This window comes from Python bivittatus, unplaced genomic scaffold, assembly GCF_059951505.1.
Source record: "Python bivittatus isolate LINGU-HERP-01145 unplaced genomic scaffold, Pbiv_v1 ctg000580_np1212, whole genome shotgun sequence".
In the NCBI taxonomy this organism is placed as follows: domain Eukaryota; kingdom Metazoa; phylum Chordata; class Lepidosauria; order Squamata; family Pythonidae; genus Python; species Python bivittatus.
The window spans coordinates 8,938,113-8,950,940 of NW_028277087.1; positions in this window are offsets into that span (position 1 = coordinate 8,938,113).

A 12,828-nucleotide genomic window follows, 5' to 3' on the forward strand; every position below is an offset into this window, starting at 1 on the left:
ACAGATATATTAGAAAGAGGACTGTATATAATACCTCAGAATTATCTGACAAATGTTCCTGAATTGCAGAAGTGAATTCTTCAGTTGATTTTGCACTGTCTCAGGATTTGGGGTCTTGAAATAGTCTCAGAGCAAGAGCAATATAAAAACAACTCAATTAAACGCAATAAAAAATTACTTGAAAACCGATCAATAAATGATACTTGTAGCATTAACTTTATACAGAACTGCCCCCAGTTCTCAAAACAACAGAAATAATCAAACCAACTTACAGAGTTAAATAATGAAAAAGGAAATAAAATGGATTATTTCCAAATGTACATATAGTCATGTATGTGCCTATGGCCAAATGTTTAGTATGTTAACAATGGAAAATAAGCTGATCCTTTAAACTGGGTCTCCAACCCTCTATTTGGTGCAATGCTGAGGTTCTGTATGGTGTCTGGTCTGCCTTTGTGCAGCCCATCTAAGCTTGTTTGAAGGAGAAGCAGACGACAACCATACAAACTCAGCTAAGTACTTCTCTAAACCCAAACCAAGGATCTCCCATCCGTAGTCTAAACCATGAGGGCAAAGCATTTACAAAATGCTGCAGAAGTCCACAGACAATGGGCCCAGTAAAATGATAAATGCAGAACTAAATCAATGTGCCATTTCTAATAGCTTTCACCGACTGAGGCACTCCAAATGGGCCAGGATGCTTCCAGAATTTCCACTAGCATGGCCATGCCATTTGGGAATTCAGAGAGTTTCTGCCTTAATGCATCTAGAGCAATGTTTCTCAACCTTGTCAACTTTAAGATGTGTGGACTTCAACTCCCAGAATTCCCCAGCCAGAATTCTGAGAGTTGAAGTCCACACATTTTAAAGTTGACATGGTTGAGAAACACTGATCTAGAGAATGTTAGGTTGGAAAAAGCAGATCTTCAATAAGAAGTATTAAAAAATCTACTTTTTCTCAGTTGAGGAAGACACCTTTTTCATTAATTAGTTAATTATATCTTCATTAAGACAACAATAATGATTTTGAGGCAATCACCATCACTTGTTTTCAGAGGGGGCCATCCATATTTTGCCAAAGGAGACAGGGTTCAAATTGCAGAGAGAGAAACAGAGGTCTTTAATAGAGTGCTTAAATTTATCCACTGATTCCTTCCTGCAATTTCCACCTCTATTTGACTGATTATGAGCCATCAATTCAGTGTGAACTCTGAGTGGCCACACAGATAGATTTTCTCCATGACTATCTGTCCCCAACCTGGTCCTTCAGGTCTTCCAACAGTGCACTCATCACCACCATAACTAAGTCTACCCACCTTGCTGTTAGTCATCCCCTTCTTCTCTTTCCTTCCACCTTTCCCAGCATTAGAGCCTTTTCTAAGCCACCCTAACTTAACCAAATTATATTTGCCCCAGCAAGTAGTGATGGGAGATAAGGGTGTGAGTTGGGCACAGCTCCCAGGGAACTTCATGGACATGTCCATATAGTTGTTTTCTTGGCAACAATCTGGAGTTGATTTGCCACTGCCTTCTAGAATTGTTTTTTTTTTTTTAATCCACTCTAATCTTCAGACCTAGGGTATCTTGGTGGTCTCTCATCCAAGTACAATTTGAGTTCTTCCTGCTTAGCTTTTCTGAAGTTCAGCTTTTCAAGTGCCACCTAAACTGGGTGATCGTGGGATAAAAGGATGCTGCAAAAACCGGAGGGCTGCAATTTCCCCTGCTCCACTGCCCTATAAAAATTGACTCCCCAAAGGGGATCCATGTTTCATACTGTATTCTCTTTCTAGAGATGCACGAGAAGCTTGTGCTGCACAAGGATGGTGGAGCAGAAGACAAGCTGTCGCAAACATGCTCTTCCCAGCCGAATCCCAGCTTGGAGGAGACACAGACTGTCAGCTGTTGCCAGTGGAGAAGAAGAATTGTGAATGGAGAGTGACTCCTGGTGGCAGGAAGCAAGATGATTTGCACATGAGAAAAGCTTTAGAAATAATTTCTTTGAGGAGGTCAGGCATCGGGCCTCATGTTTGTAAAGGTGGATTGAGTTGATCTCTCAACTCAATTGAGAGTTGATCAATTGAGTTGATCTCTCAATTCAGCTGCTATTTGTTCTGCAATGGAGGAAGACTAGCATCATGCACTATGTAGAGCAGTATTTCTCAACCTTAGCAACTTTAAGATGAGTGGACTTCAACTCCCAGAATTCCCCAGCCAGCCCAGCTGGCTGGGGAATTCTGGGAGTTGAAGTCCACTCATCTTAAAGTTGCCAAGGTTGAAAAACATTGATGTAGATTTAAAGTTCATTTATAAACCAGTTCTTTTAATATTAAATAGAACTCATTAGACTGAATTAAAGTGATTAAATCGCTTTTTTAAATGTTTAGTTCAGGGATGAAAAGTTTTCAGGTTGCATCAAATTTCATTTCAGTCTGGATTATATCATGCTTCTAAGAATATAAGCAAGAGCCTAGAACAGCAGTAGGGTCATCTAACAACAGCCAGACAGATAGATGCCTCTGGGAACTTCATAAAGAAGATGAGCAGCTTTTGTGGTTTGTCTGTTTCAGAGGTAGACTGCCTCTGAATTTGGAAGTTTTGTCAGCCATCATAAGTAGCAGTATTCTAATAGTGGACATCTGGATCACTCCATAAAGTCTCAAGAAGCCTAAGAGCATTTTTTCTTTAGCTTTCTTTTGCTCCCTAATATATATCCCGATGGTACTGTTTTTGAATTTCAGCTGTAGTTATGGACCGAACTAATAACCTTTAAGTCCCTTACCATCTAATTCCCTTTCAAAGCCTTGTGCAAAGTTCCACAAGTTAAATCTTTAATTAAAGTCGTCCTAAGCAAGTTGGGTATCTATTTTGCTTAATAGCTTCAATATGGAAACAGTTATCCCAGCCTAGCTCTCAAGACGTGGATTCAGTTACTGCAGTAAGGAATATCTGTTTTATGTTTTTTTATGTGTTTTATGTTTTAAAGCATACCAAAAATAACCAGCCCACCAACCCACCCACCTTCATAAGGGCTTGGACGTTTCTGCTGATGGCAGCCAAAGCTGTGATTTAAAATTGCAGACAAGCTCCACCACATCCAGTTAGAAACAGGGATCTGAAACCACAGAGGATGGACTTGCCCAATATAAACCCTTTGAGATAGGCCAGTTCAAGAAACCAACCCCAGAATGGCTGGGAGATGGGTGGCATATAAATTTAATAAATCATTATTCTTATTAAACACTCCAGGGATTCTAGGAATGCTGTTTTATTGTAATAGGGTATAATAACAGAATTTAGAAAGCCGGTCCAAGTTTCTCTCGGTCGCATATTATACTAAATAAAATCAAGGGAGGGGGAGTTTCTTTCTTATGCTGGCTTCAACTTTGGGACTCTATCATTGTTTTTCGGTTATGCTTTTCTGTAAAGGGGAGGCAAAAGGTTGATTTTTTTTACTAACAAAGGGGCTGAAAGGATGAACCAAAAGAGGCAACGTCTTTGGAGGAGACAACTGAAATCATCGGAGTAAGATAATAAACTAGGGAGTAACATATACAGGTGAAACTCGAAAAATTAGAATATCGTGCAAATGTTCATTTATGTCAGTAAGGCAACTCAAAAGGTGAAACCAATACTGAGATAGACGCATTACATGCAAAGCAAGATATGTCAAGCCTCACTTTGGTATAATTGTGATGATTATGGCGTACAGCTTATGAAAACCCCAAATTCACAATCTCAGAAAATTAGAATATTACATGACATCAATAACACAAGGATTGGAAATAGAACAATATCGGACCTCTGCAAAGTATAAGCATGCATACAGTCAGGTCCAGAAATATTGGGACATCAACACAATTCTACCATCTTTGGCTCTATACACCACCACAATGGATTTGGAATGAAACAAACACAATGTGCGTTGACTGCAGACTGTCAGCTTTAATTTGAGGGTATGTACATCCAACTCAGGTGAACGGTGTAGGAATTACAACAGTTTGCATATGTGCTTCCCACTTGTTAAGGGACCAAAAGTAATGGGACAATTGGCTTCTCAGCTGTTCCATGGCCAGGTGTGTGATATCCCCTCAGTACCCCAATTACAATGTGCAGATAAAAGGCCCAGAGTTCATTTCAAGTGTGCTATTTGCATTTGGAATCTGTTGCTGTCAACTCTCAAGATGAGATCCAAAGAGCTGTCACTATCAGTGAAGCAAGCCATCATTAGGCTGAAGAAACAAAACAAACCCATCAGAGAGATAGCAAGAACATTAGGCGTGGCCAAAACAACTGTTTGGAACATTCTCAAAAAGAAGGAACGCACCGGTGAGCTCAGCAACACCAAAAGACCCGGGAGACAACGGAAAACAACTGTGGTGGATGACCGAAGAATTCGTTCCCTGGTGAAGAAAACACCTTCACAACAGTTGGCCAGATCAAGAACACTCTCCAGGAGGTAGGTGTATGTGTGTCAAAGTCAACAATCAAAAGAAGACTTCACCAGAGTGAATACAGAGGGTTCACCACAAGATGTAAACCATTGGTGAGCCTCAAAAACAGGAAGGCCAGATTAGAGTTTGCCAAACAACATCTAAAAAAGCCTTCACAGTTCTGGAACAACATCCTATGGACAGATGAGACCAAGATCAACTTATACCAGAGTGATGGGAAGAGAAGAGTATGGAGAAGGAAAGGAACTGCTCATGATCCTAAGCATACCACCTCATCAGTGAAGCATGGTGGTGGTAGTGTCATGGCGTGGGCATGTATGGCTGCCAATGGAACTGGTTCTCTTGTATTTATTGATGATGTGACTGCTGACAAAAGCAGCAGGATGAATTCTGCAGTGTTTTGGGCAATATTATCTGCTCACATTCAGCCAAATGCTGCAGAACTCATTGGACGGCGCTTCACAGTACAGGTGGACAATGACCCAAAGCATACTGCAAAAGCAACCAAAGAGTTTTTGAAGGGACAGAAGTGGAATGTTATGCAATGGCCAAGTCAATCACCTGACCTGAATCCCATTGAGCACACATTTCACTTGCTGAAGACAAAACTGAAGGGAAAATGCCCCAAGAACAAGCAGGAACTGAAGACAGTTGCAGTAGAGCCCTGGCAGAGCATCACCAGGGATGAAACCCAGCTTCTGGTGATGTCTATGCGTTCCAGACTTCAGGCTGTGATTGACTGCAACGGATTTGCAACCAAGTATTAAAAAGGGAAAGTTTGATGTATGATTATTATTCTGTCCCATTACGTTTGGTCCCTTAACAAGTGGGAGGCACATATGCAAACTGTTCTAATTCCTACACCATTCACCTGAGTTGGATGTACATACCCTCAAATTAAAGCTGACAGTCTGCAGTTAACGCACATTGTGTTTGTTTCATTCCAAATCCATTGTGGTGGTGTATAGAGCCAAAGATGTTAGAATTGTGTCGATGTCCCAATATTTCTGGACCTGACTGTATGTACTGAGTACTTGGTTTGGGCCCCTTTTGCAGCAATGACTGCCGCAATGCAGCGTGGCATGGATGCTATCAGCCTGTGGCACTGCTGAACCTTTTCACACTATTCTAATTTTCTGAGGTTGTGAATTTGGGGTTTTCATAAGCTATACGCCATAATCATCACAATTATACCAAAATCAGGCTTGACATATCTCGCTTTGCATGTAATGCGTCTATCTCATATATTGGTTTCACTTTTTGAGTTGCCTTACTGACATAAATGAACATTTGCACGATATTCTAATTTTTCGAGTTTCACCTGTATAGCAACACCTATGGAATATAGTAAATTCATGTTCAGAGTTTCAGGATCAGACCCACATCCTCCAAACTTCCAAATGAGCAAAATTTACTGATTTTCTTAGATATTTCAGGAACATTTTCCTCTTCCTGCTAACAAGGGCGATATTAGCATAGAGCAGTGTTTCTCAACCTCAGCAACTTTCAGATGTGTGGACTTCAATTCCCAGAATTCCCCAGCCAGCCAGGGAATTCTGGGAATTGAAGCCCACACATCTGAAAGTTGCTGAGGTTGAGAAACACTGGTATAGAGGACCAAAACAGAGGATACATAGAATAATACAATAAGGCCATTGAAATTGACTCTGTGAATCCTTTCAAACAGGGACAGTCTTGCAGAGTATTATATTATATCCATCTTCCTAAATCCTAGATCAGTGTTTCTCAGCCTCATACTGTAGCAGAACTATGGTAGCAAAAATTCAGGAGGAATCCAGTAGCAACTTTTCCAACTAGCCAATTTTATCACAAGGCGTAAGCTTCTATGATTTGTTAGTGGGGAAATTTGCCAGTCAGAAAAGGTACTACCGAATTCCTGGTTTTTTATAGTTAGGAAATGTCCCTAACCTTTGTCAGGAATCTGCTAGCCATTCACCTAAAAACCCACGTTCTCTGTTTTAAACTCTGGGATGACAGAGAAGAGGTTGTGACTTTTAAGTGTGTGGGGCACCACTTCAGGGCCTTGAACGGTGCCATTCTAAGCCATCTGGCACAGCCCCTTGCTCTCTGCACATGTAGAGAGTTTGCAAAAGTCTCTCAATGTACACCGATGCAGAGGAAAACTCTCCCCACAAAAACTTTAAACATTCTTTATCAGCTCCTCTCTCTCCCTAAGAGCTATTTTAGTAATCTGCCTTTACTGATCCAAAGCTTTTGTAATCTGTGCCCATTTTAGCCACCTCTCCCCTGTCTGTAGGAAACAAATACGGTCTGTACAAATCAGCTACCTCGGTTGCTGCTTCCAGCCAGGACCAAGATAAGCGCATTTGCTCTCCTGCCAAGACCACAAACAATACACAAAGAACATCTGTTAAAACATCTTAAGTGATTGCGCATGGGTAAGAGGGTTAAGTTTTGCTTCTTTTTCCACATGTGATTTCACCAGTTAAATGTAATGAAAGCCATCCCCCAGATACTAGGGTTTCTGCATTTATTCCATAACCTATAAATAGAGAAGCTATTTTCTATTACCTTGTCTTAACTGTCTACAGCACATGATTGTAGGAGCCTGTTCTGATCTTTAATGCATGAAGTCACATACTTCACTGCAATTATGATTTGTCTCTGGTTTTTATTATTTTCTTCTTGGATTAAATTCCTTGATGCTGATGTACATGAGCAGGGAGTGTCCAGGATCACCTCCTGTGCGGAATAATCTAAGAGGCGTGGATAGGTATAGGATTAGTCCACACCTGTCTTAGATCTTCACTAACCTCACATATCATGCTAAGCCATCATGTGCCTTGTTTGATTTCCACTAATGAAAGTAGCCACTGTGGATATTAAGCCAGATGGGGCCCAGCCCAGTCCAACTTGTCTAAACCAGACTTTGCTGAATAAAATTCTGACCAGTATCAAAAACCAGTTGTTCCATATTTCCTTACCACATATGCCCCAAATAATTAAAAAGGGGTCAAAAGCATCTCCTAAGCTATAATCCATTGAATTTTGCCAACAATACTCTTGCACAAAATATCTCTACATGTCAACCGTTCCACCAAATATACTATGTCAATGCACAATTTCTTTGAAAGAAAAGTCCAAGTTTCTAGGGTCTCATGGGTGCAACAGTATATTCAGAAGCATTGGGTAACATCTGCTGAATCTCTCAGAAGACAGTCTTTGAAGTAAAGGGAAAGTACACAGAAAAGATAGGTATTGACATTGGGAATCATGACAGATTCCAGATGTCACCCTCATATAACTGGGCCCCCATATACAAACAAAGTGCCCTTTCATCTTCTCTTTCATTAGCAACACTGGGGGGCTTAACAAGCTACCTTAGTAAGAAAAGCCAAAGAATAAGCATTGGGGAATACAATCTACTTTGAGGGTAAGGTAGAATGAAGCACTGGAACAATAAAGATAAGCAATGGGGCACTGGGGAGGAAGAAGAGGAAACTACTCAGGAACCAGCTGTACCACCAGTTGGCACTGCTGAGCCCCATAATCTTCATAGCCTCCTTCAGATGGGCTTCCTTCTCGTGGACTACCTCTTGGATGATTAATGGGCCACCAAACAGAACCAAGCCAAAGTTATGTAGGGAGGCAGGGAGCAGTTTAAGACCTGCAAGGAGCTAGAAGAGAGGGATGGAGAGCAGAAAGAAACTTTAGGGAAAGATTTCTCTCTTGAAGTTTTGTACAGTAAGGAACTGGAATTGGAAAGATGTGTCTATACCTACAAAGATGAGAATCGTGCAAGCCATGCTATTCTCTCTGACACTATGGAAGGAAAAGTTGGATTTTAAAGAAGCAGGATAGAAAGAGTATTGATGTCTTTGAACTTTGGCATTGGAGAAGACTCCTGAGAATACCATGGACAGGCAAGAAAACAAACCGATGGATCATCGAACAAAATCAACCCAGAGTTCTCACTCAAGGCACAAATGACCAGGTTCAAATTATCCTATTTTGGATATGTTATGCGAAGACCTAGCTCTCTGGAAAAGGTTCTAATGCTGGGAAAGGTAGAAGGAAAGAGAAGACGACGATGACCAGCAGCAAGGTGGATGGACTCAGTTACAGCGGCGATGAGCACACCATTGGGAGACCTGAAAGAACAAGGTTAGGGATAGATCATCATGGAGAAAATCTATCTATGTGTTCACTAGGAGTTAAAAATGATTTGATGGCACATCAATTTATTAATTAAATTTATGCACCATCAAATTGACAGTGCAACTCAATTCCTGGTTACTTAAAAATTATGCCCCCTCCTTATGCTCCCAAGTAATCTGCATAAAAAAAATTATTTTTTATTTTTTATTTGTTGGATTTCTCCCCCGCCCATCTCCCCCACAATAGGGGACTCTGGGCGACTTACAAAAAACATTAAAACTATAAGTATATATAAAATACATAATACATCCAGAATTAAGAACAAAAAAGAAAAAAATTGCATCATAACTAAATCTATCCTGTCAAATTTTCCACCCAGTTCTTCCACTACTTCCCAAAATCTTAGCTTTGATGGGCATCAAGAAGCCATTAAAAGCTCCTTTAATTCAGCAGACAAATGGAACAGTAAAAGGTTAGGCTGCAATGCTTTGCACACTTACAAAGGGATAAATTAGACCCAAAGTTTATTAAACACAGGGGATAATTACTTCTGAGTAAATATCCAAGAGACTTTTTTGGATTGAGATGCAAAGTAACACTGTTTTTTAAATACCGCACATTAATGAATCTCCAGGACCTGCAACTTCCACCCTATCCATCTTTAACACAGATCAGAGAACTCACTCACTATACTCACCAAAGGCAGTGGAAAAACAGGTGTTAGTCCAGTCTGTTCTTTAAAATCAAGGCATTAAGTACAGTAGACCTCACAGGAAGGATTTAGAGGTTGCCTCCTTAAGAATATTGGAGAAGACTCCTGAGAATACAGTGGACAGCTAAGAAAACAAATAAATGGATCTTCAAACAAATCAATCCAGAGTTCTCACTCAGGGTACCAAGGACCAGGCTCAAATTATCCTACTTCAGACATATTATGCGAAGATCTAGATCTCTGGAGAAGGCTCCAGTGCTGGGAAAAATGGAAGGAAAGAGAAGAAGAGGACGACCAGCAGCGAGGGGAATGGACTCACTTACAGTGGCGATGGGAGCAATGTCAGAAGACCTTAAAGATTGGAAAGATCACTTTGGGGAAAATCTATCAATGTGGTCACTAAGAGTTGGGTTAGGGTTAGGGTTAGGGACGTAATCAGTGAACCTATCCTTAAGAAAAGGGTTGACTCTAGTTAGGTAGGCAAAGCTGGAGAATTGGCTGCTAGAAGGAGCCCATCCCAACCTCGGATCTTCGTGTGTACCTGGGAATTCTGGGAGCTGTAGTCCCAATTGCATGGCATGAGAATGCAAAAGGCTGTCTCTGGAGAAGATAATACAGGTAATGTGGAAACTCATTGTGGATTTTTAAAAAAAGATATCCCCACTTTTGTATACATTATTTGTCCTCTTACCCTGTACTGAACACTCTGGAGTTTTTACTCCCCAGTAAATATGCATAGAAATGCATCTTAAAAAGGAAATAAAACTCCCAGGAAAAATGAACATGAGATACCCAAAGGATCAATTTCATAGAGGGAGCACCACCTATTTTTCAAATTAAAATAGACATACTCTCTTAAAACCCTTGATCCTGTCATAACTGTATGATAAATGCACACTAATATTAATAAACGTGGTACTGCGCTAGAGGCCTAGAGAGAGGAAAATAGAGCACTTGGTTTATCCTGCAAAATAACAACAACAACAAAATCAACAGATACATACCGAAGACACACACACTGGAACATGTCAGGCAAACCCTCTGGGGCAGTGTTTCTCAACCTTGGCAGCATTCAGATGTGTACAATTCAACTCCCAGAATTCCCCAGCTGGGAATTAAAGTCCACACATCTGAAGGCTGCCAAGGTTGAGAAACACTGCCCTGGGGTGTAGGAGAGAGAATGAGGAGAGGAGGGGATTTTTTTTCTTTAACTTCATTAGAAAATGTCTTTTTAAGATGACTTTTTACCCGCTCGTCTGGCGCGGTCCCTTTAAGGCGAGACCCTATCCCCATTAAGTTCTCCATTGTTTACAAAACAACCAGAGAGAATGTAACCAGCCTCAAAGTCCTCTCACAGACCACGCCCTTTCGCCTACCGCCAACGTTCGGATTTGGAACGCCGGAGCAGCCAGCCTTCTAAGCTTATGAAGGTAACGCAAGAGGAGTTATCACCAATCGCGTGACGTAGATCGTCCTCTTCTTAAAGGAGCCGCGGCCTAATGGTGGGGGAGTTTAGGAATGGGGGAAGAGTCATTATGTACAGTATTGTACTTGTTGATGAGGAGGAGAATGGGGATGAAGATGATGATGATGATGTCGTCCTTTGCTTCCTTTGTCATTCTTAAGGCAGTGGGTGCACCATTGTGCAAAAAGAATGCTAGACTAGATAGACCGTTCAAACCCAGCACGGTTTGAACACAATAAATCGTTAGCATAACTAGAACTATCTTCTCTGGGCTGTAAAAATCCTTACGAACCCTAATAAGCTACAAAGAGTTAATTTTCCATCTCTCTTTGCTGCCACCTAGTGATCGTCTCGATTTCTGCAGTCCAAATATGGTAGTCCTGCAACGCCCCAGGGCACCATGCCCCTCGCAATCCGATCTATTTTACGGTGATCTTGGAGACCAAGGCCGTAAGATCTACCAAGATCCGTAAAAGCAAACACCCCATGTAAGATAACTGTGTGCTGTAACCAAAGGACTAGTCTGGATAGAGGGGCACTCTGCCATAATTAAAGGGTAGCAACCAAGTGCTGTTGGTGGGAAAAGTCCACCTCCTTGCGTGCGTTTAAACAAAGGAAATACTATTTTCCCCCCAGGGTTGTGTTTCTGCAAACAGGAAATACTTCTTTTCCCCCTGTCCCAGCCAGCAGGAAAAGTGAATTGTCATTCCAAGGGTACAAAAACTTGGAAAAGATACACCATATCCTGAATGCTGCAGAAATGTCAGCATCCATTTGATCAGCAACATAAGGGTTATTGGGCTCCTGCTGATAAGAATCTCAATGTTTTTAGATGTATTTTCCATGCATGGATCTGTGCTCAGCATGTTTTGGACAGGCCCGCTGCCCAGAGTCACTTGTTGAGATTGGGTGGCTATAGAAATCAAATAATAAATAATGCACTGCAGGAGTTTCTTCTTATCTGTTTCTCTGTGTTTTTGGAAGACTATTAAAATATCAGCAGAGCTCCTTAATGTGCCTCTGCTGGCCATCCTGAGGAGTTGCTACTGTCTCAATGTTGTTCCCTTTTGGAGAAGGACAAGTCTTTTTAAAATTGGACTAGTGTTAGTTGCTGTCAGCCTCCCCAGGCAGTCCAGACAGGAAACATGACCAGATGAGCTAATTCTACTTTATTGTAAGGCTACATTAACCGAATCTTGCATGTCTGAAAGTACAAATCTCCCGTCTCCTTTACAGCCTGAGAAGTTAGGGAGGGTCCCTTCTGAGCCTCTTTCTCTGCCCATTATGCAGCCGAGGGCTATGCCCGCTCTTATCTGACTTTCCCTAGGCAGCATCACTTCGCCCCATTTCTCAAGACCTTTCTCACTTACCATTACAGTTGCAGATATAGCCCAGAACTGGTGCACAATGCAGCCGCTGTTGGTATAATTAAATATTTGAACTATGTTCAGTTGGTGTTCCTTAGCGCAGTGTCTTCCAGATGCATTGGGATTAAACTTGACTGAGAATTCTGGAAGTGGCAGTGTAAAAACAACTCGAAGGTACCAGGCTAGAAAAGATTGGGCTGCTCCTGAGCTAGCAGTCAATCTTGCAGTCACAAGCTTGTTTATCCATTTAGTTACAGAACTGTATATTACTTTAGACCTGTCCTGTCTGGGTGCAACAATCTGAATGGCCACTAGAGATAGAGAAAATTCTAATTTGCTGCTGCCATTAATGGCCATCAATATCTTTGCAGCCCAGATTTCAATGTCCTGCATTTTACATTGTAGACAGAGAGCCTGGTAGGTTGACAGGACCACAAGTCCTTCACACCCCTTGTTTAAGTGAGTTTTTAATCAATTTCTAAGTCTATGTGTATGTAGACTTGGAATAGTTACCATTTTGGATTTGCAGGAACTGGAATGTGGAATAACAACTGATGTATATAAAGCCTTGAGGATGATCAAGCACACGACTTTCCAGTTCTCACACAGAAGCCAGTCAGGAATGTTTGAAGGCGTGATCCAAAATGCAGAGTTGACTCAAAGCATGCAAATAGATTTTTGGGGTTAAAGAGT